Source organism: Triticum dicoccoides, chromosome 4B, assembly GCF_002162155.2.
Source record: "Triticum dicoccoides isolate Atlit2015 ecotype Zavitan chromosome 4B, WEW_v2.0, whole genome shotgun sequence".
NCBI classification, from domain to species: Eukaryota; Viridiplantae; Streptophyta; class Magnoliopsida; order Poales; family Poaceae; genus Triticum; species Triticum dicoccoides.
Window position 1 is genome coordinate 80,117,633 of NC_041387.1, and position 27,482 is coordinate 80,145,114.

Genomic DNA, 27,482 nt, shown 5'->3' on the forward strand with positions numbered 1-27,482 from the left:
CTAAAAGATTAACTTGATCGACTTGTGTGTCAATGGGGTGCCCCCCTCCCCCGTATATAAAGGAGGGGAGGAGGAGGCCGGCCGGCCACAAGGGTCGCGCCAAGGGGGAGGACTCCTACTCCCTGTAGGAGTAGCCCCCCCCCCCTTTCCTAGTCCAAGAAGGAGAAGAAGGGAAAGAGGAGAGAAGACAAGGAAGGAGAGGGGGGCACCCCCCTTCCCTTGTCAAATTCGAACTGGGTAGGGGGGGCGCCACCTCTGTCCAACCCTTTATCCTCTCCACTAAGGCCCACTAATCCCCCGGGGGGTTCCAGGAACCCTCCGGTAACCCTCCGGTACTCCGATTTTATCCGAAACTTCTCCGGAACACTTCCGGTGTCTGAACATAGTCATCCAATATATCAATCTTTATGTCTCGACCATTTTGAGACTCCTCGTCACGTCTATGATCTCATCCGGGACTCCGAACAAACTTCAGTCATCAAAACACATAACTCATAATACAAATCATCATCGAACGTTAAGCATGCGGATCCTACGGGTTCGAGAACTATGTAGACATGACCGAGACACATCTCTGGTCAATAACCAATAGCGGAACTTGGATGCTCATATTGGTTCCTACATATTCTACGAAGATCTTTATCAACCGCATAACAACATATGTTGTTCCCTTTGTCATTGGTATGTTACTTGCCCGAGATTCGATCGTCGGTATCATCATACCCAGTGCAATCTCGTTACCGGAAAGTCTCTTTACTTGTTTCATAATACTTCATCTCGCAACTAACTCATTAGTCACATTGCTTGCAAGGCTTATAGTGATGAGCATTATCGAGAGGGCCCAGAGATACCTCTTCGAAACACGAAGTGACAAATTCGAATCTCGATCTATGCCAACCCAGCAAACACCTTCGGAGACACTTGTAGAGCATGTTTATAATCACCCATTTATGTTGTGGCGTTTGATAGAACACAAGGTGTTCCTCCAGTATTCAGGATTTGCATAATCTCATAGTCCAGGAACATGTATAAGTCATGAAGATAGCAGTAGCAATGAAACTGTAACGATCATAATGCTAAGATAACGGATGGGTCATGTCCATCACATCATTCTCCTAATAATGTGATCCCGTTCATCAAATGACAACACATGTCTATGGTTAAGAAGCATAACCATCTTTGATTAATGAGCTAGTCAAGTAGAGGCATACTAGGGACACTTTGTTTTGTCTATGTATTCACACATGTACTAAGTTTCCGGTTAATACAATTCTAGCATGAATAATAAATATTTATCATGATATAAGGAAATATAAATAACAACTTTATTATTGCCTCCAGGGCATATTTCCTTCAAATTTACCATTGTATTTGATGTGTTGGGGACACAAGAGACTTTTTATTATTTGTTTGCAGGATTGTTTGAGAGAGACCATCTTCATCCTACGCCTCCCACAGATTGATAAACCATAGTGTTGCGAAACATAGCATGGAGTTTCAAAAAAATTCCTACGCTCACGCAAGATCTATCTAGGAGATGCATAGCAATGAGAGGGGAAGAGTGTGTCTACGTACCCTCATAGACCGAAAGCGGAAGCATTTGATAACACGGTTGATGTAGTCGAACTTGTTCCCGTCCCGACCGATCAAGCACCAAACGTACGAGACCTCCGAGTTCTGCACACATTCAGCTCGATGACATCCCTCGAACTCTTGATCCAGTAGAGTGTCAAGGAAGTAGATGAGTTCTGTCAGCATGACGGCGTGGTGACGGTGATGGTGGAGTTATCCGTGCAGGGCTTCGCCTAAGCACTACGAATATGACCGCAAGCGTAAACTATGGAGGGGGGCGCCACACACAACTAACAATTGTTGGTGTGTATTCTAGGAGCCCCCTTCCCACGTATATATAGGTGGGATGGAGGGAGGAGAAGCCCTAGGGGCCCTCCAAGTAGGAGGGATCCTACTTGAGCTTCTGCCCAAGGTCGGCGCTCCCCCTTTCCTTCTTTTGGCAATGAGGGGAAGGAAGGAGGAGGTGGCGCCCCCCCCCCCCCCTTTCCTTTCTCCCACAAAGGGGGAAAGGCAGCAGGAGGTGGCGCCCCTTACTTTCCTTCCTCTAGAGCACGCGGCCAGGGAAAGGGGCGCACCAGCTCCTTGTGGGCTGGTCTGTCCCTCCCTCGGCCCATTAATCCCATATCTTTGTCGGGGTTGCCCGAAACTCCTTTCCGGTGATCCGATGTGTACCCGGTACCCTCTGGACACTTCTGGTGTCCGAATACTAACGTCCTATATATCAATCTTTACCTCTCGACCATTTAGAGACTCCTCGTCATGTCCATGATCTCATCCGGGACTCCGAACAACATTCAGTCACCAAATCACATAACTCATATAATACAATATCGTCATCCAACGTTAAGCGTGCGAACCCTACGGGTTCGAGAACTATGTAGACATGATCGAGACACCTCTCCGGTCAATAACCAATAGAGGAACCTGGATGCTCATATTGGCTCCCACATATTCTACGAAGATCTTTAGTTCGAACCGTTATGACAACATACGTTATTCCCTTTGTCATCGGTATGTTACTTGCCCGAGATTCGATCGTCGGTATCTTCATACCTAGTTCAATCTCGTTACCGACAAGTCTATTTACTTGTTCTGTAATACATCATCCTGCAACTAACTCATTAGTCACTTTGCTTGCAAGGCTTCTTATGATGTGTATTACCGAGAGGGCCCAGAGATACCTCTCCGATACTCGGAGTGACAAATCCTAATCTCGATCTATGCCAACCCAACAAACACCTTTGGAGATACCTGTAGAGCATCTTTATAATCACCCAGTTACATTGTGACGTTTGATAGCACACAAGGCACTCCTCTGGTATCCGGGAGTTGCATAATCTCATAGTCGAAGGAATATGTATTTGACATGAAGAAAGCAATAGCAATAAAAATGAACGATCATAATGCTAAGCTAACGAATGGGTCTTGTCCATCACATCATTCTCCTAATGATGTGATCCCGTTTATCAAATGACAACACATGTCTATGGTTAGGAAACTTAACCATCTTTGATTAACAAGCTAGTCTAGTAGAGGCTTACTAGGGACACGGTGTTTTGTCTATGTATCCACACATGTATCAAGTTTTTGGTTAATACAATTCTAGCATGAATAATAAACATTTATCATGATATAAGGAAATATAAAATAACAACTTTATTATTGCCTCTAGGGCATATTTCCTTCAGTCTCCCACTTGCACTAGAGTCAATAATCTAGATTACATTGTAATGATTCTAACACCCATGGTTCACATTGCTGTGTGACCAACACCCAAAGGGTTTGCTAGAGTCAATAATCTAGTTCACATACTATGTGATTAACACCCAAAGAGTACTTAGGTGTGATCATGTTTTGCTTGTGAGAGAAGTTTAGTCAACGGGTCTGCCACATTCAGATCTGTATGTGTTTTGCAAATTTCTTTGTCTACAATGCTCTGCATGGAGCTACTCTAGCTAATTGCTCCTACTTTCAATACGAATCCAGATTAAGACCTAGAGTCATCTGGATCAGTATAAAAGCTTGCCTCCACGTAACTCCTTACGGCGAACTCTTTACCACCTCCATAACCGAGAAATATTTCCTTGGCCCTCTAAGGATAATTTTGACCGATGTCTAGTGATCTACTCCTGGATCACTATTGTACCCCCTTGCCAAACTCATGGTAAGGTACACAACAGGTTTGGTACATAGCATGACATACTTTATAGAACCTATGGCTGAGGCATAGGGAATGACTTTCATTCTCTCTCTATCTTGTGTTGTGGTCGGGCTTTGAGTCTTACTTAACTTCACACCTTGTAACACGGGCAATAACCCTTTCTTTGACTGATCCATTTTGAAATTCTTCAAAACTTTATCACGGTATGTGTTTTGTGGAAGTCCTATTAAGCGTCTTGATCTATCTCTATAGATCTTCATGCCTAATATATAAGCAGCTTCATCGAGGTCTTTCATTGATTTATTTAATTCAAGTATCCTTTTATGCTATCCAAAAATTCTACGTCATTTCCAATCAACAATATGTCATCCACATATAATATTAGAAATGCTACAGAGCTCCCACTCACTTTCTTGTAAATACAGGCTTCTCCGAAAGTCTGTATAAAACCATATGCTTTGATCATCTCATCAAAGAGTATATTCCAACTCCGAGATGCTTGCACCAGTCCATAGATGGATCGCTGGAGCTTGCACATTTTGTTAGCACCTTTAGGATCGACAAAACCGTCTGGTTGCATCATATACAACTCTTCTTTTAGAAATCCATTAAGGAATGCAATTTTGACGTCCATTTGCCAGATTTCACAATCATAAAATGCAGCAATTGCTAACATGATTCGGACAGACTTAAGCATCGCTACGGGTGAGAAAGTCTCATCGTAGTGACAAGTCAAGCTTTATAGACAATAACATTACCATCAGCGTCAGTCTTCTTCTTTAAGATCCATTTATTCTCTATGGGTTGCTGATCATCGGGCAAATCCACCAAAGTCCACACTTTCTTCCCATACATGGATCATATCTCAGATTTCATGGCCTCAAGCCATTTATCAGAATCTGGGCTCATCATAGCTTCTTCATAGTTCGTAGGTTTGCCATGGTCTAGTAACATGACTTCCAGAACAGGATTACCATACCACTCTGGTGTGGATCGTGTTCTGGTTGACCTACGAGGTTCGGTAGTAACTTGAAGTTTCATGATCATCATCATGAGCTTCCTCTCTAGTTGGTGTAGGCATCACGGGAACAGATTTTTCGGATGAGCTACTTTCCAAATTAAGAGAAGGTACAATTACCACATCAAGTTCTACTTTCCTCCCACTCCTTTCGAGAGAAACTCCTTCTCTAGGAAGGTTCCATTCTTGGCAATAAAGATCTTGCCTTCTGATCTGTGGTAGAAGGTGTAACCAATTGTTTCCTTAGGGTATCCTATGAAGACACATTTCTCCGATTTGGGTTCGAGCTTATCAGGCTGAAGCCTTTTGAGGTAAGTGTCGTAACCCCGAACTTTAAGAAATGACAACTTAGGTTTATTTCCAAACCACAGTTTATACGTTGTCGTCTCAACGGATTTAGACGGTGCCCTATTTAACGTGAATGCAGTTGTCTCTAATGCATAACCCCAAAACGATAGTGGTAAATCGGTAAGAGATATCATAGATCGCACCATATCTAATAAAGTACGGTTATGACGTTCAGACACACCATTACGATGTGGTGTTCCAGGTGGTGTGAGTTGTGAAACTATTCCACATTGTTTTAAATGAAGGCCACACTCGAAACTCAAATATTCGCCTCCGCGATTAGGCCGTAGAAACTTTATTATCTTGTTACGATGATTCTCCACTTCACTCTGAAATTCTTTGAACTTTTCAAATGTTTCAGACTTGTGTTTTCATTAAGTAGATATACCCATATCTGCTCAAATCATCTGTGAAGGTCAGAAAATAATGATACCCGCCGCGTACCTCAATAATCATCGGACCGCATACATTGGTATGTATCATTTGCAGTAAGTCATTGGCTCACTCCATTGTTTCGGAGAACGCAGGTCTAGTCATCTTGCCCATGAGGCATGGTTCGCAAGTATCAAATGATTCATAATTTAGTGATTCCAAAAGTCCATCTGCGTGGAGTTTCTTCATGCTCTTTACACCAATATGACCTAAACGGCAATGCCACAAATATGTTGCACTATCATTATCAACTTTGCATCTTTTGGCATCAATATTATGAATATGTGTATCACCACAATCGAGATTCAAAAGAAATAGACCACTCTTCAAGGGTGCATGACCATAAAAGATATTACTCATATAAATAGAACAACCATTATTCTCTGATTTAAATGAATAACTGTCTCGCACTAAACAAGATCCAGATATAATTTTCATGCTCAACACTGGCACCAAATAACAATTATTCAGGTCTAAAACTAATCCCGAAGGAATATGTAGAGGTAGCATGCCGACGGCGATCACATCGACCTTGGAACCATTCCCGACGCGCATCGTCACCTCGTCCTTGGCCAATCTTCATTTAGTCCGTAGTCCCTGTTTCGAGTTACAAATATGAGCAACCGAACCGGTATCAAATACCCAGGCACTACTACGAGCATTAGTAAGGTACACATCAATAACATGTATATCAAATATACCTTTGCTCACTTTGCCATCCTTCTTATCCGCCAAATACTTGGGGCAGTTATGCTTCCAGTGACCAGTCCCTTTGCAGTAGAAGCACTCAATTTTAAGCTCGGGTCCGCCTTTGGGCTCCTTCCCGGGAGTGGCAACTTGCTTTCCATCCTTCTTTAAGTTCCCCTGCTTTCCTTTCCCTTTTTCTTGAAAATAGTGGTGTTTTTAACCATCAACACTTGATGCTCCTTCTTGATTTCTACCTCCGCAGCTTTGAGCATTGCAAAGAGGTCGGGAATAGTCTTCTCCATCCCTTGCATATAATAGTTCATCACAAAGCCTTTGTAGCTTGGTGGCAGTGATTGGAGAACTCTGTCAATAATACTATCATCTGGAAGATTATCTCCCAGCTGAGTCAAGTGATTATGATATCCAGACATTCTGAGTATGTGTTCACTGACAGAACTGTTCTCCTCCCTCTTGCATCTATAGAACTTGTTGGAGACTTCATATCTATCAATTCGGGCATTTGCTTGAGATATTAACTTCAACTCCTGGAACATCTCATATGGTCCATGATGTTCAAAACGTCTTTGAAGTCCCGATTGTAAGCTGTAAAACATGGCACACTGAACTATCAAGTAGTCATTAGATCGAGCTTGACAAACGTCCATAACATCAGCATCTGCTCCTGCAGCAGGCCTTTCACCTAGGTGTAGTGACCAGACCTCAAACAGACTGATCTTTGTGCATCAGTGTCATCCCTGGATCGATAATGCTGACACGCACAATACTTGAAGGATTTATAACAGAGTAGCAATCACACACTTATTACATCGAATGTCTCAAAAGAGAACTTACTACAATAATTATGGCTTAAGGCCATCTAAATAAATAACAGCGGAAGGCTTGGAAGAGAAAGTGAGTCCATCAACTCCAACGGCATCACTGAGTGAAAGATCACGACCTAAGGCACCTTACCCGTCGTCTGAAAAGTCTGCAACATGAACATTGCAGCCCGAGACGGGCCAGCACATGGAATATGCTGGCAATGTAACACATAGAGTAATGAACAGAATGAATTCTATCACTACATGCATATATGGCTGGTGGAAAGCTCTATGGTTACAGTTTTGCATAAAGCCAATTTTTTCCTACAACAAAGGAATATATTTTATTTAACTATCATGGTGGAGAAGGTTCACCCAACTCAATCCCAATTAAGCATCATCATTAAACCCAATCAAATTTTATTAAGAGTGATAAGATCAACATGATAATCCAAGAACCAGATACTCAAGATGTCCATAACCGGGGACACGGCTAACCATGATTAGTTTATACACTCTGCAAAGGTTTGCGCACTTCTCCCCACAAGACTTGAATACATCCATGGTCGGAGAAACGAGACACGGTCTTTCTGAAACAATAACTCTTTACTCCGGGTGGACAGTTACACCTACTTTCCCCTACATCTGCTAGCCCACCACTGAAAGAGGTCTTGCAACTTACTCAACTATGCTAGAGCCCATAATAGCTTGTGGCTGCACATGGAAGTTTCTAGCATGAATAATCTTATGATCCCTTTGAGCCTAGGTGGCGGTCCATAGGATAATCACACGGTACCCCGGGATTTCCAAAGAAACAGGCAACACTGGGTTCCCCAGGTGCCTCAATCCACCCAGATGTGTATTAAAGTAGCCACCTTAAGTTAACCATGAAATAACAATACTCATATCTGTCATGGATACACTCACCCAATCCACGTCTACAAGCATAGCATAGCAATATAAGCAACGTAGAAGTAACTCCCAAAGGTTTGATAATAAACAGGACAATAGGTACTACCTCATCTACTTCCCAAAACCCACATATTAGTCAGATCCTAACCATGCAATTGTTTGAGGATTGATCTAATGCAATAAAACTAGGTAGTAAGGAGGTATGATCAAAGTACTTGCCTTGCTGATGATCCGTGAAACCTAGAGACTCGTAGTAGCACACTTCGCACTCCGGGTACTCTATCGCAAAAAAACAAGGATACAATAAGCACTCAACTAGAAGCACGGGTAAAACTCAAATAAGAGATCTAACCAGAAAGTTCAACTTAAGAATTCTGGTTTGTAAAAAGAATCAAATCAAACGAAGCAACGAAACTCAAACTGCGAAAGAAACAAGCTTCGTTTACTAATCTGGACTTAAGTCAAATTTTACAGTAGCAAAAACTTGTTTAAGTTGGTCAAATAGAAAGAGGGCTTCGATACGAAACTCTAGGCGCTTGAATCGCCTGATTCCGATAAACGAGCGAAAAGATAAACTAAAACGAAAATCAGGGCAGAAATCGTGATCGAAAATAATCGCGGAAAATCCCTGGAAAAAGAAAAACCGATGAACAGGCTAACGAATGAACGTTCGCTGTCTGCGGCTAACGAGTGAAAATCGTTCGTTAAACTAAAGAACGAACGAACGGGCGTTCGCTAATTAACTAAACCGAAAAAAACGAACCGGATCTAAAAAACAGATCTAGGGTTTCGAAAAAAACCAATTGGTTTTTCTGAGAAAATCGGCCGCAGCGGCTATACCTCCGGCGAGGTCCGACGAGGCGGGGCGGCGGGCTCTGGCGGGGCGGGACGGGCGGCAGCGGCGAGGGGCTCCAGCGGCGGGGCGGCACAAGGCGCAGCGGCGACGACGCGGATCTCGCGGCGGCGGCGCTAGGGTTTCCGGGCCTCGGGCCTCGGTTTATAAAGCCGCCCGGGCATAGTGTCCAAGTCGGACACGGCCCGGTAAGTCGGTTGCGTTTTTTTATAATAATCCTGCAAGTAGAAAAGAAAATAAAAGAAATACTAAACGAAGTCCAAAAATCATGAAATAAATTTTCCCCGTCCTCTACAAATATAGCGGACAAAGTGAACATTTATTTGGGCCTTTAATGCAATTTTGAAAAACGCATATTTATCCTAATTACAAATAAAATAGCGATAAAACTCCGAAGAAAATTCTTATTTGATTTTAGTATTAAATCTCCAATATTTCTTTATTTTGGGAAAGTCATTTTATTCCCTCTCTTTTATTTTTATAAAAGAAATATTCAAAGATAAAATAATTAAAATCAAATGATCCTCTTTTCAAAATTTGAGAAAACTCAAATATGAAAATTACGAAATCCCCAGCTCTCTTTGTGGGTCCTTGAGTTGCATAGAACTTCTAGGATCAAGCCAAAATGCAATAAAATATGATATGCAATGATGATCTAATGTATAACATTCCAAATTGAAAATTTGGGATGTTACACTAGCGGTGCATTAAGGACATAATTCTTCTGTGCAGCAATGAGGATAATCCTCAAGTTACGGACCCAGTCCGTGTAGTTGCTACCATTATCTTTCAACTTAGCATTCTCTAGGAACGCATTAAGATTCAAAGGAATGATAGCACGAGCCATTGATCTACAACATAGATATGCAAAAACTATCAGGACTAAGTTCATGATAAATTAAGTTTAATTAATCATGTTACTTAAGAACTCCCACTAAGATTGACATCCCTCAAGTCATCTAAATGATACGTGGTCCAAATCAACTAAACCATGTCCGATCATCACGTGAGGTGGAGTAGTCGTCAATGGTGAACATCTCTATGTTGATCATATCTACTATATGATTCACGTTCGACCTTTAGGTCTCTAGTGTTTCGAGGCCATGTATGTACATGCTAGGCTCGTCAAGTTTAACCCGAGTATTCCGCATGTGCAAAACTGTCTTGCACCCATTGTAGGTGAACGTAGAGCCTATCACACTCGATCATCACGTGGTGTCTCAGCACAAAGAACTATCGCAATGGTGCATACTCAGGGAGAACACTTATACCTTGAAATTTTAGTTAAGGGATCATCTTATAATGCTACCACCGTACCAAGCAAAATAAGATGCATAAAAGCTAAACATCACATGCAATCAAAATATGTGGCATGGCATGGTCATCATCATCTTGTGCTTTTGATCTCCATCTCGAAAGCATCGTCATGATCTCCATCGTCACCGGCTCGACACCTTGATCTCCATCGTAGTGTCGTGGTCGTCTCGCCAACTATTGCTTCTACAACTATCCCTACTGCTTAGTGATAAAGTAAAGCAATTACATGGCGTTTGCACTTCATACAAGACAACCATAAGGCTCCTTCCAGTTGTCGATAACTTCTACAAAACATGATCATCTCATACAATAACGTATATCACATCATGTCTTGACCATATCGCATCACAACATGCCCTGCAAAAACAAGTTAGATGTCCTCCACTTTGTTGTTGCAAGTTTTACGTGGCTGCTACGGGCTTCTATCAAGAACCGTTCTTACCTACGGCACAAAAACCACAACGGTGATTTATCAAGTATGTTGTTTTAATCTTCAACAAGGACTGGCCGCAGTCAAATTCGATTCAACTAAAGTAGGACAAACAGACACCCGCCAGCCACCTTTATGCAAAACTAGTTGCATGTCTGTTCGTGGAAGCTCATGAACGTGGTCATGTAAGGTTGGTCCGGGCTGCTTCATCCAACAATACCGCCAAATTAAAATAAGACATTGGTGGTAAGTAGTATGACAATCACCGCCCACAACTCTTCGTGTTCTACTCGTGCATATCATCTATGCATAGACCTGGCCGGGATGCCACTGTTGGGAAACGTAGCATGCAATTTCAAAAAAAATCCTATGCTCACGCAAGATCTATCTAGGAGATGCATAGCAACGAGAGGTGGAGAGTGTGTCTATGTACCCTTGTAGACCAAAGCTGAAGTGTTTGATAATGCGGTTGATGTAGTCGAACTTCTTCTCGTTTCGACCAATCAAGCACCGAACGTACGACACCTCCAAGTTCTGCACACGTTCAGCTCAATGACGTCCCTCCAACTCTTGATCCAGCAGAGTGTCGAGGAAGTAGATAATTTATGTCAGCACGACGGCATGGTGACGGTGATGGTCAAGTTATCTGCGCAGGGCTTCGCCTAAGCACTATGAGAATATGACCGGAGGCGTAAACTGTGGAGGGGCACCGCACACGGCTAACAATTGTTGGTGTGGTTTCTAGGCGCCCCCTCCCCACATATATATAGGTGGGAGGGAGGGAGGAGTAGCCCTAGGGACGCTCCAAGTAGGACAGATCGTACTTGGGCTCCTGCACTAGGCCGGCGCCCCCTTTCCTCTTTTTGGCGATGAGGGGAAGGAAGGAGGAGGTGGCACCCCCCCCCCTTTCCTTTCTCCCACCAAGGGGGGAAGGCGGGAGGAGGTGGCGCCCCTTCCTTTCATTCCTATAGGGCCTGCGGCCAGGGAAAGGGGCATACCAGCCCCTTGTGGGTTGGTCTATCCCACCCTCGGCCCATTAAGCCCATATCTTTGCCCGGGTTGCTCGAAACTCCTTTCCGGTGACTCGATATGTACCCGGTACCGTCTGAAACACTTCCGTTGTCCGAATACTATCGTCCTATATATCAATCTTTACCTCTCGACCAATTCGAGACTCCTTGTCATGTTCGTGATCTCACCCGGGACTCCGAACAACATTCGGTCACCAAATCACATAACTCATATAATACAATATCGTCATCGAACGTTAAGCGTGCGGACCCTATGGGTTCGAGAACTATGTAGACATGGCCGAGACACCTCCCCAGTCAATAACCAATAGCAGAACCTGGATGCTCCTATTGGCTCCCACATATTCTACGAAGATCCTTATCGGTCGAACCATTATGACAACATAAATTATTCCCTTTGTCATCAGTATGTTACTTGCCCGAGATTCGATCGTCGGTATCTTCATACCTACTTCAATCTCGTCACCGGCAAGTCTCTTTACTCGTTCCGTAATACATCATCCTGCAACTAACTCATTAGTCACTTTTCTTGCAAGGATTCTTATGATGTGTATTACTGAGAGGGCCCAGAGATACCTCTCCAATACTCGGAGTGACAAATCCTAATCTCGATCTATGCCAACCCAACAAACACCTTCGGAGATACCTATAGAGCATCTTCATAATCACCCGGTTACATTGTGACGTTTGATAGCATACAAGGCATTCCTACGGTATCCGGGAGTTGCATAATCTCATAATTGAAGGAATCTGTATTTGACATGAAGAAAGTAATAGCAATAAAACTGAACAATCATAATGCTAAGCTAACGAATGGGTCTTGTCCATCACATCATTGTCCTAATGACTTGATCCCGTTTATCAAATGACAACACATGTCTATGGTTAAGAAACTTAACCATCTTTGATTAACGAGATAGTCTAGTAGAGGCTTACTAGGGACACGGTGTTTTGCCTATGTATCCATACATGTATCAAGTTTCCGGTTAATACAATTCTAGCATGAATACTAAACATTTATCATGATATAAGGAAATATAAAATAACAACTTTATTATTGCCTCTAGGGCATATTTCCTTAATTTAGGTCATCCACTTGAGGGAAAATTGCTATTGTCCTACAAAACTCTACGCTTGGAGGCCCAACAACACGAGTCTACAAGAATAAAGTTGTGTAGTAGACAGCAAGCTCTTTTCTGGCGTTGTTGCAAGGGAGGTTAGGTAAGCGACACTCACACCCCGTCAATGAAGCTCTTTTCTAGCGCCGTTGCCGGGGAGGTGAGTGCTTGAAGGTATATCCTTAGATCTTGCAATCGAACATTTTAGTTTCTTGTTTTATCACTAGTTTGGTGTTAAAAAGAAAACTACAAAAAAGGGATCTTGCTTCATCCTTTACAAATTGTCCTATTTAGACATATTGCTATTATGATTACATTGTTTGCATATGTTTTCTTGTTTGATGATTCTATATGAGGATATGAGTATTAAATGCGCAAATGCATTTAGTATGCAAGTAAATTATAATTTTAGTGATTTGCTAAAGTAGAGAATGATAATGTGTTGCATTGATTTATACTAATATATCTTACAAGTTCTTCTTGAGTATTGTGTGGATGAAGTTTTTAAGAATTAGGGAAATCGTGATATGAGAGGAATGGAGAAGACACAAGAGCTCAACCTTGGGAATGCCCAAGGCATCCCGAGTTGATATTTCAATAAGTCTCAAGCATCTTAGATTGGGGATGCCCCGGTAGGCATCCCACCTTTCTTCATCAACAATTATCAGTTAGCCTCGGTTGAGCCTAAGTTTTTGCTTCTTCACATGATATGTGCTATTCTTAGAATTTCATTTTATTTTGTTTTGCTTGCTTTTTAATAAAATACTTAGATCTGAAACTTTTATATAAGAAAGAGTCTTCAATTAGCTACCCATTTACTTAACTACTCATTTGATCTTCACTTATATCTTTTTGGAGTAGTTTGTCAATTACTCTTGTGTTTCACTTATATCCTATGAATAAATTGTTGAATAAATTGAATATGATGAAGTTGAAATTTTATGTTCATATCATGGCTAGTAGTAGCTTCACATTCGGTTTAGAAAGTGAAATCTTTTGAAGCTTGACAATCACAATATTGGTCAAACAAGCAATTGATGAATGATTAGTATAAGGAAGAGAACTTTCACATACAGATATATTATCTTGGACATCTTCTACGATTGTGAATACCCATTAATTATTTTCAAACTTGAGAAAATTAGTTGAAGTTGGACAAGGAAGACAACATAATGAGTTATGTTTGAGTATATTTGCATAGAATTTATATTGTCATGGATCCTCCAACATGTGGTGTTTGCCTAGAATCTTTTGCTAGCCAAAAATTCGTACTAAGAAGAGATACTACTTGTGCATTCAAAAACCCTTAAACCCAATTTCTTGCAATGAGTGTCCATCATACCTACCTATGGATTGAATAAGATCCTTCAAGTAAGTTGTCATCGACACATAAAGCAATAAAAATTTCTCCTAAATATGTTTGATCTTTTATGGTAAGGGAAAATTGAGCATTGTACGAACTTGTGATGGCAAAGTAATAAAAGCAATGGACTGCATAATAAGGTTGCTATCATAAGGGGCAATATAACTTGACGTTCCTTTGCATTAAGAGTTTGGGCATCCAAAAAGAAAAAGTGCATGACAACCTCTGCTTCGCTCTGTGAAGGGCCTATCTTTTACTTTTCAGTATTTACTTTTATGCAAGAGTCAATACTATGCATTCTCATTTCAACCTAAATTATTCTCTAGCTGGCAAGCATCATGTGGTGGGGAAAGATCTAGGCACATATGGCCAGTCAACTATATTTGATCATGATTTATTATTGTTGACCATTATCTCTATGATAAATGAGTTGCGAGGCGAAACATTAAGCCCCTATCTTTCTTTGTCTTCGATGGATGCCATTTGTTCTAAAAATATGCTTTGAGTACTAGCAATCATAGAACACTATATGATGATTGAGTATGTAGAGCTCTTACTTAGACTCAGTTGAATAAGTTGAATTGCAATTGTTTGGTAACTAAGAATATAGGTTCTTGAGTTTCAAGAGAATTCATTGTTTGAACCTTAACATGTGAATGATTGCTACTTTAACATGAAAAGTTTTATGAGAAAGAATTGTTGGTATGATGCTAGGAAAAGTGATTGAAAGTATCATTGGTTAAACTTATGCACTTTGCTAGCATTCACACTTCATAAATTATTTCATTTATCATTTACCTACTCGAGGACGAGCAGGAATTAAGCTTTGGGATGTTGATACGTCTCCAACGTATCTATTATTTGTGAAGTATTCATGCCATGTTTACGACAATTTTATATGGTTTTGGTATGATTTGGATGGAACTAACCCGGACTGACGTTGTTTTCAGCAGAACTACCATGGTGTTGTTTTTTGCGCAGAAATAAAAGTTCTCCAAATTGCAATGAAACATCTTGACAATTTTTTTGGAACAAAATAGGCACTAGAAGCTTCGTGGGACGACCAGAAGGTGAAGGGGGTTAGTGATGTCTACTATGCAACCTTCTCCTTATAGACGTTGTTGGGCCTCCAAATGCAGAGGTTTGTAGGACAGTAGCAAATTTCCCTCAAGTGGATGACCTAAGGTTTATCAATCCGTGGGAGGCGTAGGTTGTATATGGTCTCTCTCAAGCAACCCTGCAACCAAATAAAAAAAAGTCTCTTGTGTCCCCAACACACCCAATACAATGGTAAATTGTATAGGTGCACTAGTTCGGCGAAGAGATGGTGATACAAGTGCAATATGGATAGTAGATATAGGTTTTTGTAATCTAAAAATATAAAAACATCAAGGTAACTAATGATAAAAGTGAGCGTAAACGGTATTGCAATGCTAGGAAACAAGGCCTAGGGTTCATACTTTCACTAGTGCAAGTTCTCTCAACAATAATAACATAATTGGATCATATAAATATCCCTAGACATGCAACAAAGAGTCACTCCAAAGTCACTAATAGCGGAGAACAAATGAAGAAATTATGGTAGGGTATGAAACCACCTCAAAGTTATCCTTTCTGCTCAATCTATTCACGAGTCCGTAGTAAAATAACACAAATCTATTCTTTCCGTTCAATCTAGCATAGAGTTCATACTAGAATAACACCTTAAGACACAAATCAACAAAAACCCTAATGTCACCTAGATACTCCATTGTCACCTCAAGTATCCGTGGGCATGATTATACGATATGCATCACACAATCTCAGATTCATCTATTCAACCAACACAAAGTACTTCAAAGAGTGCCCCAAAGTTTCTACCGGAGAGTCAAGACGAAAACATGTGCCAACCCCTATGCATAGGTTCATGGACGGAACCCGCAAGTTGATCACCAAAACATACATCAAGTGGATCACGTGATATCCCATTGTCACCACAGATAAGCACGGCAAGACATACATCAAGTGTTCTCAAATCCTTAAAGAATCAATCCGATAAGATAACTTCAAAGGGAAAACTCAATTCATCACAAGAGATTAGAGGGGGAGAAACATCATAAGATCCCATTATAATAGCAAAGCTCGCAATACATGAAGATCGTGCCATAGAGAGAACACGAGAGAGAGAGAGAGAGAGAGAGAGAGAGAGAGATCAAATGCATAGCTACTGGTACATACCCTCAGCCTCGAGGGCGAACTACTCCCTCCTCGTCATGGAGAGCGCCGGGATGACGAAGATGGCCACCGGTGAGGGATCCCCCCTCCGGCAGGGTGCTGGAACGGGCTCCCGAGAGGTTTTTGGTGGATACAGAGGCTTGCGGCGGCGGAACTCCCGATCTATTGTTTGCTTTGATTTTTTTAGGGTATATGGGAATATATAGGCGAAAGAAGTCGGTCGGGGGAGCCACAAGGGGCCCACGAGATAGGGGGCGCCCAGTAGGGGGGCGCCCCCCACCCTCGTGGCCACCTCGAAGCTTCCTTGACTTCAACTCCAAGTCTCGTGTATCACGTTCGTTCCAAAAATCACGCTCCCGAAGGTTTCATTCCGTTTGGAGTCCGTTTGATATTCCTTTTCTTCAAAACACTGAAATAGGCAAGAAAACAGCAATATGGGCTGGGGCTCCGGTTAATAGGTTCGTCCCAAAAATAATATAAAAGTGTATAATAAAGCCCATAAACATCCAAAATAGATAATAAAATAGCATGAATGCTTCATAAATTATAGATACGTTGGAGACGTATCAGCATCCCCAAGCTTAATTCATGCTCATCCTCGAGTAGGTAAATGATAAAAGAAAGAATTTATGAAGTGTGAATGCTAGCAAGTGCACATGTTTGATCAATGGTAATTGCAGTCACCTTTTCTAGCTTGATTATATGTCATAACAGTAGTTCATCTCATAAAACTTCTCAAAATCAAGTAACAAGCTATTCACATGTTAAAGCATAGACCATAAACTTTCTTGAAAACTAGTAAACTTCATTCTCTGTCGTCAAACAATTGCAATTCATCTTATTTTCAGGAAGGGTTTATGTCAGAGCTTTGATTTAGCGAACTCCACATACTCAACTATCATATAATCTTCCATGATTGCTACCACTCAAAGCATATTCTTAGAACAAATAGCTTCCATCAAACACAGAGAAATATAGGGGTTTAGTGTTTCACCTCCCAACTCACTTATCATATAGATAATTGTCAACAATAATAATTCATGATCAAATATATTTGCATGGCCATATATGCTTAGATCTTTCCCCAACACACGATGCTTGCCAACTAAAGAGTAGGTAGGAATGAGAAGGAATACTATTGACTCTTGCATAAAAGTAAAAGATAGGCCCTTCGCAGAGGGAAGCAGGGATTTGCAGAGGTGCCAGAGCTCGATTTTGAAATAGAGATAAATAATTTTGAGAGGTATGATCTCATCGTCAACATAACAACCAAGAGTTCCCAATATCTTCCATACTACATACATTATAGGCAGTTCCCAAATAGAATGGTAAAGTTTTTACTCCCCCTCCACCAACAATCACACTCCACGGCTTGTCCGAAACAACGGGTGCCGTCCAACTAACACCAATCTAGGGGGAGTTTTGTTTGCAATTATTTTTTATTTGATTTTGATCTTTTGATCATGGGACTGGGCATCCTGGTTACCAACCATTTTTCTCGTAAATGATGAGTGGATTCCACTAATCTTGAGAATAGCCCACCTAGCATGGAAGATACTACAGCCTCTAGTCGCTACATGAGCGATTCAGGCATACAAAATAGATTATTATTTGAAGGTTTAGAGTTTGGCACATGCAAATTTACTTGGAACGGCAGGTAAATACCGCATATAGGTAGGTATATTGGACACTCATGGTAGAAACTTGGTTCAAGGGAGTTGGATGCACAAGCAGTATTCCCTCTTAGTACAGATATTTTGGCTAGGAAAGGATTCTAAAAAGCAAGCACCACATGTTAGAGGATCTATAACAATATAACTTCTATACAAATATACCCAAGCATAGCTTACTACGTTGTCTTCCTTGTCCAATTTCAACTAATTTGCTCAGGTTTGGAAATAATTAATGGGGCTCACAATCATAGAAGATGTCTAAGATAGTATATTTATATGTGAAAATCTCTCTTCCTTCAATATTCTTTCATGAATTGTTCAAGTGACCAATAGAATGCTTGCTAACCTTCAATAAATTTACAACCTCTACTTCTTAGATGTGAAGTCATTACTCCCCATGGGATAAGAAAATCAAACATATATAATTTCAGATTTATGACATTCAACTCATTCAACCATTTACTCATAGGATACAAGTGAAGCACACGAGTAAATGAAAAACTACACCAAAAAGATATAAGTGAAGATCAATGAGTAGTTAAATAATTATGTAACTATGTGAAGACTCTCTCTAATTTAAGAATTTCAGATCTTGATATCTTATCCAAACAGCAAGCAAAGCAAAATAAAATTACATTGCAAGGATAGCACAACTCATGTGAAGAAGCAAAAACTTAGGCTCAACCGATACTAACCGATAGTTGTTGAAGAAGAAAGTTGGGATGCCTAACGGGGCATCCCCAAGCTTAGATTCTTGAGACCTCTTGAAATATTATCTTGGGGTGCCTTGGGCATCCCCAAGCTTGAGCTTTTGTGTCTCCTTAATTCCTCTCATATCATGGTTTCTCTATTTCTCAAAAACATCATCCACACCAAACTCAACAAGAACTCGTGAGATAAGTTAGTATAAAACAATGCAAAAAACTTATCATTTTCTACTGTAAAAAATCACTAAAATTATTATTCAACATTGCATACTAAATTCCTCTGCATATTTAATACTCCTATCCTCAAATAGAATTATTAAACAAGCAAACATATGCAAACAATGCAAACATAACAGCAATCTGCCAAAACAGTACAGTCTGTAAAGAATGCAAGAGTATCAATACTTCCCTAACTCCAAAAATTATGAGAAACATACTACGCTGTAGAAAATTTATCAGAGCTCATTATGAAAAAAGTTTCAACATTATATCATTCTCTGAATTTTCTAGGGAATTTTTCCAACAGCGGTAAACTTTCTGTTTTCAAACAGCAACATGTATACTAGCAAAATAAGCATGGTAAAGGCTATCCTTGACATTTTTATTGAAAATAATTATGCAAAACATGATTCTAAATAACAGCCAGAAAATACTAACAAAATAAAATGATGCTCCAAGAAAAACACATATCATGTGGTGAATAAAAATATAGCTCCAAGTAAGGTTACCGATGAATGAAGACGAAAGAGGGGATGCCTTCCGGGGCATCCCCAAGCTTAGGCTCTTGGTTGTCCTTGAATATTACCTTGGGGTGCCTTGGGCATCCCCAAGCTTAGTATCTTGCCACTCCTTATCCCATAGTCCATCGAATCTTTACCCAAAACTTGAAAACTTCACAACACAAAACTCAACAGAAAACTCGTAAACTCCGTTAGTATAAGAAAATAAAACCACCACTTAGGTACTGTAATGAACTCATTCTAAATTCATATTGGTGTAATATCTACTGTATTCCAACTTCTCTATGGTTCATACCCTCCGATACTACTCATAGATTCATCAAAATAAGCAAACAACACATAGAAAACAGAATCTGTCAAAAAACAGAACAATCTGTAGTAATCTGTATCAAACGTATACTTATGCAACTGTAAAAATCCTAACAAATTAGGAAGTCATAAGCAATGTGTGTAAACATCCAGATCAAAAATAATCAGATCAGAAGCACATTTATGTTAATTATTAAAACTAATTTACTGGGTGCAAAAGTTTCTGAATTTCAGCAGGATCAACACAACTATCACCGTAAGCTATCCTAAAGGTCTTACTTGGCACTTTATTGAAACAAAAGATATAAAACATGATTACTACAGTAGCATAATCATGTGAACACACAAAAACAGTAAGGTTAAATATTGGGTTGTCTCCCAACAAGCGCTTTTCTTTAATGCCATTCTAGCTAGGCATGATGATGACAATGATGCTCACATAAAAGATAAGAATTGAAACATAAAGAGAGCATGATGAAGCATATGACTAGCACATTTAAGTCTAACCCACTTCCTATGCATAGGGATTTTGTGAGCAAACAACTTATGGGAACAACAATCAACTAGCATAGGAAGGCAAAACGAGCATAGCTTCAAGATTTTCAACACATAGAGAGAAAACTTGGTACTATTGTAATTCCTACAAGCATATGTTCCTCCCTCATAATAATTTTCAGTTGCATCATGAATGAATTCAACAATATAACCAGCATCTAAAGCATTCTTTTCATGATCTACTTGCATAGAAAATTTACTACTCTCCACATAAGCAAAATTATTCTCATTCGGAATAGTGGGAGTATCGTAAGAGACTTGAATACTACAAATTGTTTCCACATTAAAAGAGTAATGTTCAGAAAAAGGGTAATCATAATCATGACAAGTTTTATAAATATAATCAGCACTACTTTTTATAGCATAAGTTCATCACAATAATCATCATAAGTAGCAACTTCGTTCTCATCATAATCGATTGAAACCTCTCCCAACACTACAAAAAAATACACTTATGTGATGATACGTGTTTGTCACAGTAGGTCGCATTTTCTGTCATGCATGTACATCCATGATGATTTTATGACAGAATCAAGATAGTCATACATGTGCTGTCGTAGAAGTGTTCCATGACATCACCAAAATTATCATCACGGAAGTGTCCACTTCCATGACGATAAATCATGTGTCACAGAAGTGTTTTCGTCAAGGGTGACCGACACGTGGAATCCACCGTAACGGAATGCCGTTAAGCTATTGGGTCGGGTTTTGGATCCGATAACCCGTTAACAGCCCCGACCAATGGGGATTTTCCACGTGTAAAATCATCATTGGCTGGAGGAAACATGTGTCGGCTCATCGCTGGGACAGATGTCATCCACTCATTGGACAGAAGGCGCCTATGATACGTCGACACTTGGCACGGCCCAACAGAGGCCCATTCCTGTCAAAAGTCCGGCCCATTTGACTTGGTCAAAAGGTGGCGGGCTGGCCCATGGAAAGCCTGTTAACGGCCTGTTCGCATATAGCCCATTTATAGCCCGCTAACCCAAGGCCCGTTATGCCCTATTCAAATTTGGCCTAGTAGCGTCATCTAGGCCATCCAATATGATTCCAGCCCATTTTCACTTCTGGCCCATGTATGGCCCATGACGTCTTTCAGCCCATATGAGGCCCTATGTAACTCTTGTCCTATTATCGGCCTGTGGTGAAACTGGCCCGTAATGAACAGTGTATCACTTTACACCCATTAATGGCCCGTGGTGAAACTGGCCTGTAAAGAACAGTGTATCACTTTATACCCATTAACGGCCCGTTATTCCGTTGGGCCGTTTCCAGCCCATGTTATCTTTCGGCCTTCTCAGAGCCCATTTATTCTTGGGCTCATTTCCAGCATTCGTTTACTTACGACCCGTTACTACCATTTTCTGCTTGTGGGAGAAATTGAGCCCGTGGTTACAGTCGGCCCGTTTGTGGTCCGTTAATACATTGGGCCATTTTCATAGCGTCATCAAATACGGCCTATTAACGATGGCCCGTTATGGTCGGCCCATGAACGGACGATTCCAACTCTAGCCCATTTATGGCCAGAATGCAGTATGTTTGGCCCATGTTTGGCCAATCGATCATACGGCCTGTATAAGGCCCATTGATGATACGGCCCGTAGAAGGCCCATTGTTTCTATGGCCCGTAGAAGGCCCATTGTTTCTACGGCCCGTAGAAGGCCCACTGTTTCTACGGCCCGTAGAAGGCCCACTGTTTCTACGGGCCATAGAAGGCCCACTGTTTCTACGGCCCGTAGGAGGCCCAGTGTCACTATAGTAAATATTAGCCCATGGTTATTGTGGCCTAGTTTTAAAAAATAGGTTATTGCAGCCACTAGCAAACCGCGAAAAAAGAACTGCACTGACTACAAGCAAACAAATAAACAAGACAACAAGGAAATAAATAAGCAAGCAACTTATGCTAGGCTATCACGACTATTACACATATTACATCCACTAGGCATCAAAGTTTGCCACCAGTGCAAATATAGGGAACACAACAGCATATAAACACCGCAGCAAAACAAGTCCAGAACTGAAACCACTTCAGAAGAGCTCAAGAAACAATATCCTGGGTACCCATAATGCTGGCAAGATGCTTAGAAAGCTTATTAACTTTCTCTTATTTGGCGCTTAAGTCCTCCAGCACTTGCTGTTGCCCCAGAAAGTATGCATCTGAATTCTGCATGGACTTCCTCAGTCCTTCGGCTTCCTGTCGCATAACATTTGATCGATGTCTTTCAACTTGAAGTTGAGACTCAAGAAGCCGAATTGATTCAGGCAACGTGTTCGAAGAGCTGGTGCCAGCATTGGTAGCTAGTAACTCAAACACTACATCAAGACAGGACTTTGGGGTTGTCTCAGTGTCTTCAATATAGTTTTTATCAGCTTTCTTGGAGACCAACAGGGATGTCTCACTATCTTGAACCTTATCTGCATTACTTCCTTTACCATTGCATAACGGGGCACTCTTCTCCAATATTTTATCTGCGTTCTAAAAGAGAAACAAACAAACACATCTCGGGTTTACAATGTAGTATATGAAACTCATTTTGGTAAACCAGTTCAGTAGTAAGGTGGACAGGATAACAGCATGAAACAAACACATACCTATGTAGTATGGTCACTATATGGTCTATATCATTCTAGTTTATGTTGCCAAATCAAGATAGATATAGTTCGAATCATATCTATTTAAGACAAAGCAGCATAGACAAAATATAAGTGTGGGAAACTACACAGCAATAACAACACTTGTAATGTGCATGGCATGAGAACATAATTGTTTATTCAATTGAAACTAAAATCAACATAGAGCAAGTCACAACAGCAAACAGCCAAACACGTTGAAGAAACAGGTTTAAAACATACCTGTTGCGCCATTAGAGTTTCAATTGCATCCTTCAAATTTGAAATTAGTTGGTATCAGTAAATGCAGTGATGCAAGAGCAAAGTAATATGAACCATAGCTACGAAACCTGACCTGAGAACGATTCTTCTTCTGCTTTAAGCGTTGACTTCGGGTTCGGAGTGGTGGTCCTCGTGATTTGGGCACTGCAGTTGCCTTACTAACTGCTCATGTTTGGGTGCTCTATGGTGCAGACGGTGCTGTGTCAACGGGAACTGGGTGTCTATCTGCTGGGGTTGGGGTTAGAAGGGGTGTAGCTGGTTCTCTGTCCAACTGGGTAGGGGTACAATCTGCATGAGTGTGGGTTATGTGTGGTGGGGCTGGTTCTTGGGCAAGTACAACCGTGGTTCTATCTGCATCGACAGGTAGCACGATCTTTTCTGAAGGCCATGTTTTTAATCCCACAAATACTACCATCACTCCCTCCAATTGAAATGGCTGATAAACAAGAAAAGTAATTGAATGTACAGACATTGTAAGATAGATATGTGCAATGGATAGTAGGGAAGAAAACAGGGCATGAAATAATTCACATTTATGTTGTCTAAGCAAACAGAATAGCAGGACATAATTTCACATATATGATGGCTAATTAAAAAGGATAGCATGACCCAATTTCACATGTATGATGGCTAACTAAACAAGATAGAATGACATACTTCAAAATATGATGACTATGTAAACAGGATGACATGATATAACTATACGATGTGTCTATTAATGTGGTTGGCATGCCATAAATCACAAACATGCAGTCGATGGAAACTTGATGGCATGATATAATTCACGGATAGAATGACATAATTTAAAATATGATGACTATGTAAACAGGATGAGATGATATAACTATATTGTGTCTTTAGAAAATGGGTTTGCATGCCATAATTTAGATACATGTTGTCTATGTAAACATCATGGCATGACATAATTCAAATATATGATTTATATACTAAGGAAGTAAGCAGAGGGCAATCTCATATATGATGTGTCAACTAAGGAGATGGCATTCAATATTGTGTATATGATGCAAAAACTAAGCATTGCAATACAACATATGCATTATATGAGTAATATAACCCGGCCAAGTTTGAGCATACACCTCAGGGGGATAATAGGACTGGTCATCTGCCTCTGAATCCTCCTCTAAAGAGCTATCTGTAACCAACAAGATATCTGCTTCAGCTGGTAGCATTGTCTGCTCTGAAGACATTGTTTTCACTCCAGATTTCTCCATCACCAATTCAAATGGCTGATGCACAGGAAGAGCAGTTGAATATAGAAACATTGTCGACAAAAAGCAATGAGAAATACAAAAAAAGGACGGCATGATATAATTCACATATATGACACTTGCCTAAACAGCATGGCATTGCATAATTCACATACATAATACCTTGCAACAAGATAACATTGCATAATTCGCATACATAATGTCTTGCAACAAGATGGCATTGCATAATTCACATATATGGTAATTAGACACTAAATAGGTGGCATTCACACAAAGCATGTCTAAACTAAGCAAATGACATAGCAATGCAAGATACCATACGCACGATATGAGCAATATAACCCTGCCAAGTTAGGGCCTGCACCTCGGGGGGAAATATGACTGGTCATCTGTCTCTGAATCCTCCTCTGAGGAGCTATCAGTAACCAGCAAGACATGCGCTTTGTCAGATAGCATTGTATGCTCTGAAGACCTTGTTTCCACTCCAGATTTTTCCATGACCATGCCGAATGGCTGATGCACAGGAAGAGTAATTGAATGTACTAAAATTGTTGACAAATTTAATACGTAATAAAAAAATGATGGCATGATATAATTCACATATAAGATGACTGGCTATCCAGGGTGGCATTGCAAAATTCACATATATGATGCCTGGCTAGAAAAGATGGCATTGCATGATTCACATATACGATAAAGAAACTAAACAGATGGCATTGACACAAAGCATTTCTAAACTAAGCAGATGACATCTTTAATGTATACAGTAAGCAATGCAAGGCACCATATGCATGATATTACCAACATCAGCATGCCAAGTTAGAGCGAAGACCTCATGGGGTAAATAGGAGTGGTCTTCTCCTTCTGAATCCCCCTCAGAACAGTTATCTTCCTCTTGATTACGATCCAAAATGGGTGGAGGGGGGCTGCCTTTGCACCCACCATGGAACGACGTCTACATGAAATTTTATTGCCATGCAAGGCTCGTCTCTTTTGCTCTACATGATCAGTTCCATTGTGTACAATAACTGGCATGAATAGGAATAAAACATAGTGAGATTATGTAAGGAGTGCATGCACAAATCCAGAGTGATGGTAGCAAACGGTGGATAGACCCAAAACCAATGATAGCAGGCAGATAATAGCTTTAGTTAAAAAATACAGATAATGGCTCCTTTAATGTTTGTTTGCACCCAACATGAAACTCATAGTAGACACCAGAGATTAACCAGATAGTAGACAGATAGTACTGATTGCTGCCCCAATATGTACCCCACAACCATTTAAAAACTCAAGTTCCAGCATTAGTTTGGACCTGACTCGGAGTCTAATAGGTGAACACAACGATAATGTAGCATGTCATCATATTAAGCGACGCATAACATAAGCAGACACGGAAGAGTGTGACCTCTCTTGCGGACCCGTGTAGTCCTCAAGGTCATCTGCTCAGTTGATGATGGTAATGCAGTTGTCGTGGCTGCCGGCGGCGGGGAAGAAGATCCGAGGCGGCGAAAGACAGTCTGGAGAGCGGATCCCTGCTGTGGTGAACCCTTCCGTCATTGGAGCAACTGAGCTGGGGTGGAACACAGTGCTGCAGGAGCAGGACAAACCACACAAGGTTTTCTTTGACACATATCTGTAACAGAAGTAATTGAGTAAGGGCTTGTTTGTATTTGAGGATTCGAACAATGCAGGGATAGGAAATAGACAGGAATACGATAGGAATGCACGTGCAAAACAGAGAATTTAAAAACACAGGATTTCTGTCAATCTGGGTGTTTGATTCACAACAATTGGAAGATCAGAGGATGCAAAAAAGCATGGTGAGATTAAGTCAAACCACAAGAAAATGTACTGTTGTAATGCTATTATGCTACTATCTCTTAGTCTTGTGATTGATGAATAGGAATATAAAAAGGAGGATAAGTGGAAATTAGAATTCCTACGGTTTTTCTTTCAAGGAGACACTAAAGAAACAAATCCTACAGTTTTCCTTTGCTCCATTCCTTTGCACCAAATTCATGAAAAGTAGTACCATAGGAAACTTTCCAATTCCTATGTTTTTCATTCCCTTTTCCTTTCAAGCACTAGCGATTCTAGTAGGCAGGCTTGAGCAAGGAAAATACTACACTAAAAAAATGTTTTTGCGCTACTTCTATTACTTTGGACCCAGGCCACTGCCATACTAGCTCAACTCCGAGGCCCATCGACAAATGCACAGCTCAAACGCGCAGAGATAAATAATGACGGCGTTCAAGAGAGTCCATCACGGATAGCTAAGTTGCCTAGTACCTCACTGCTTGTCATATAGTAGGATAAAATAATCATATTTCCCGTTACTACGAGTGCTTAGTGGACAATATATATAACATGTAGAGTAAAAAAGAGATGCAACAAGTGTACAACCTCTTTCTTGAAGCTATGTCAATCTCAGCGTGATTGGGTTGGCCGGTGAGGATGCTCCGGCTGACTTTGCTGTCGGAGGAGGGGAAGAAGATCTTAGGCGTCTGGAGATGGAGCTCGAGGTACTGCTCCGCTGTGATGGAGGGTTTCGTCGTTGGAGCATCTCGGGTGAGTTGTACGACGCCGAGGCTGAAGCAGGACAAGAGAGACAATGAACAACGTTAACCTGAGTGGAATTCTAATAGCATCTCCAATACATGACGTAAAATACATAACCAGAAAGTGCTAGATATAAAATACATCAGCCGCTCATCTCTGAACTTAACTGTCGAAACTAAATTTAACTATCGAAACTGAATTTAACTGTCGAAACTGAACTTAACTGTCGAAACTAAATTTTGCTGTCGAAACTGAATTTTGTTGTCGAAACTGAACGCACTAGCAAGGTGAGGCTACACATCGGTCAACTGACTTTTTCATCTCTGGTCAGTCGATTTTTCAGCCATTGGATACGAAATCAAGGGCCTGCGGTTCATCTTCAACCTTCACCCCCCTGAACCGCCAGCCACCACCGGCCAAACAGCAGCCCCCCGCCACCCGCGGCCGGCGGTGCGCCGCCCCGCCCGCCCTGAAAACACTCCCCACCGCCGGTCCGGCGCCGCCCCAGCCATCCCTCTAGCCCCCTCCCCCCCCC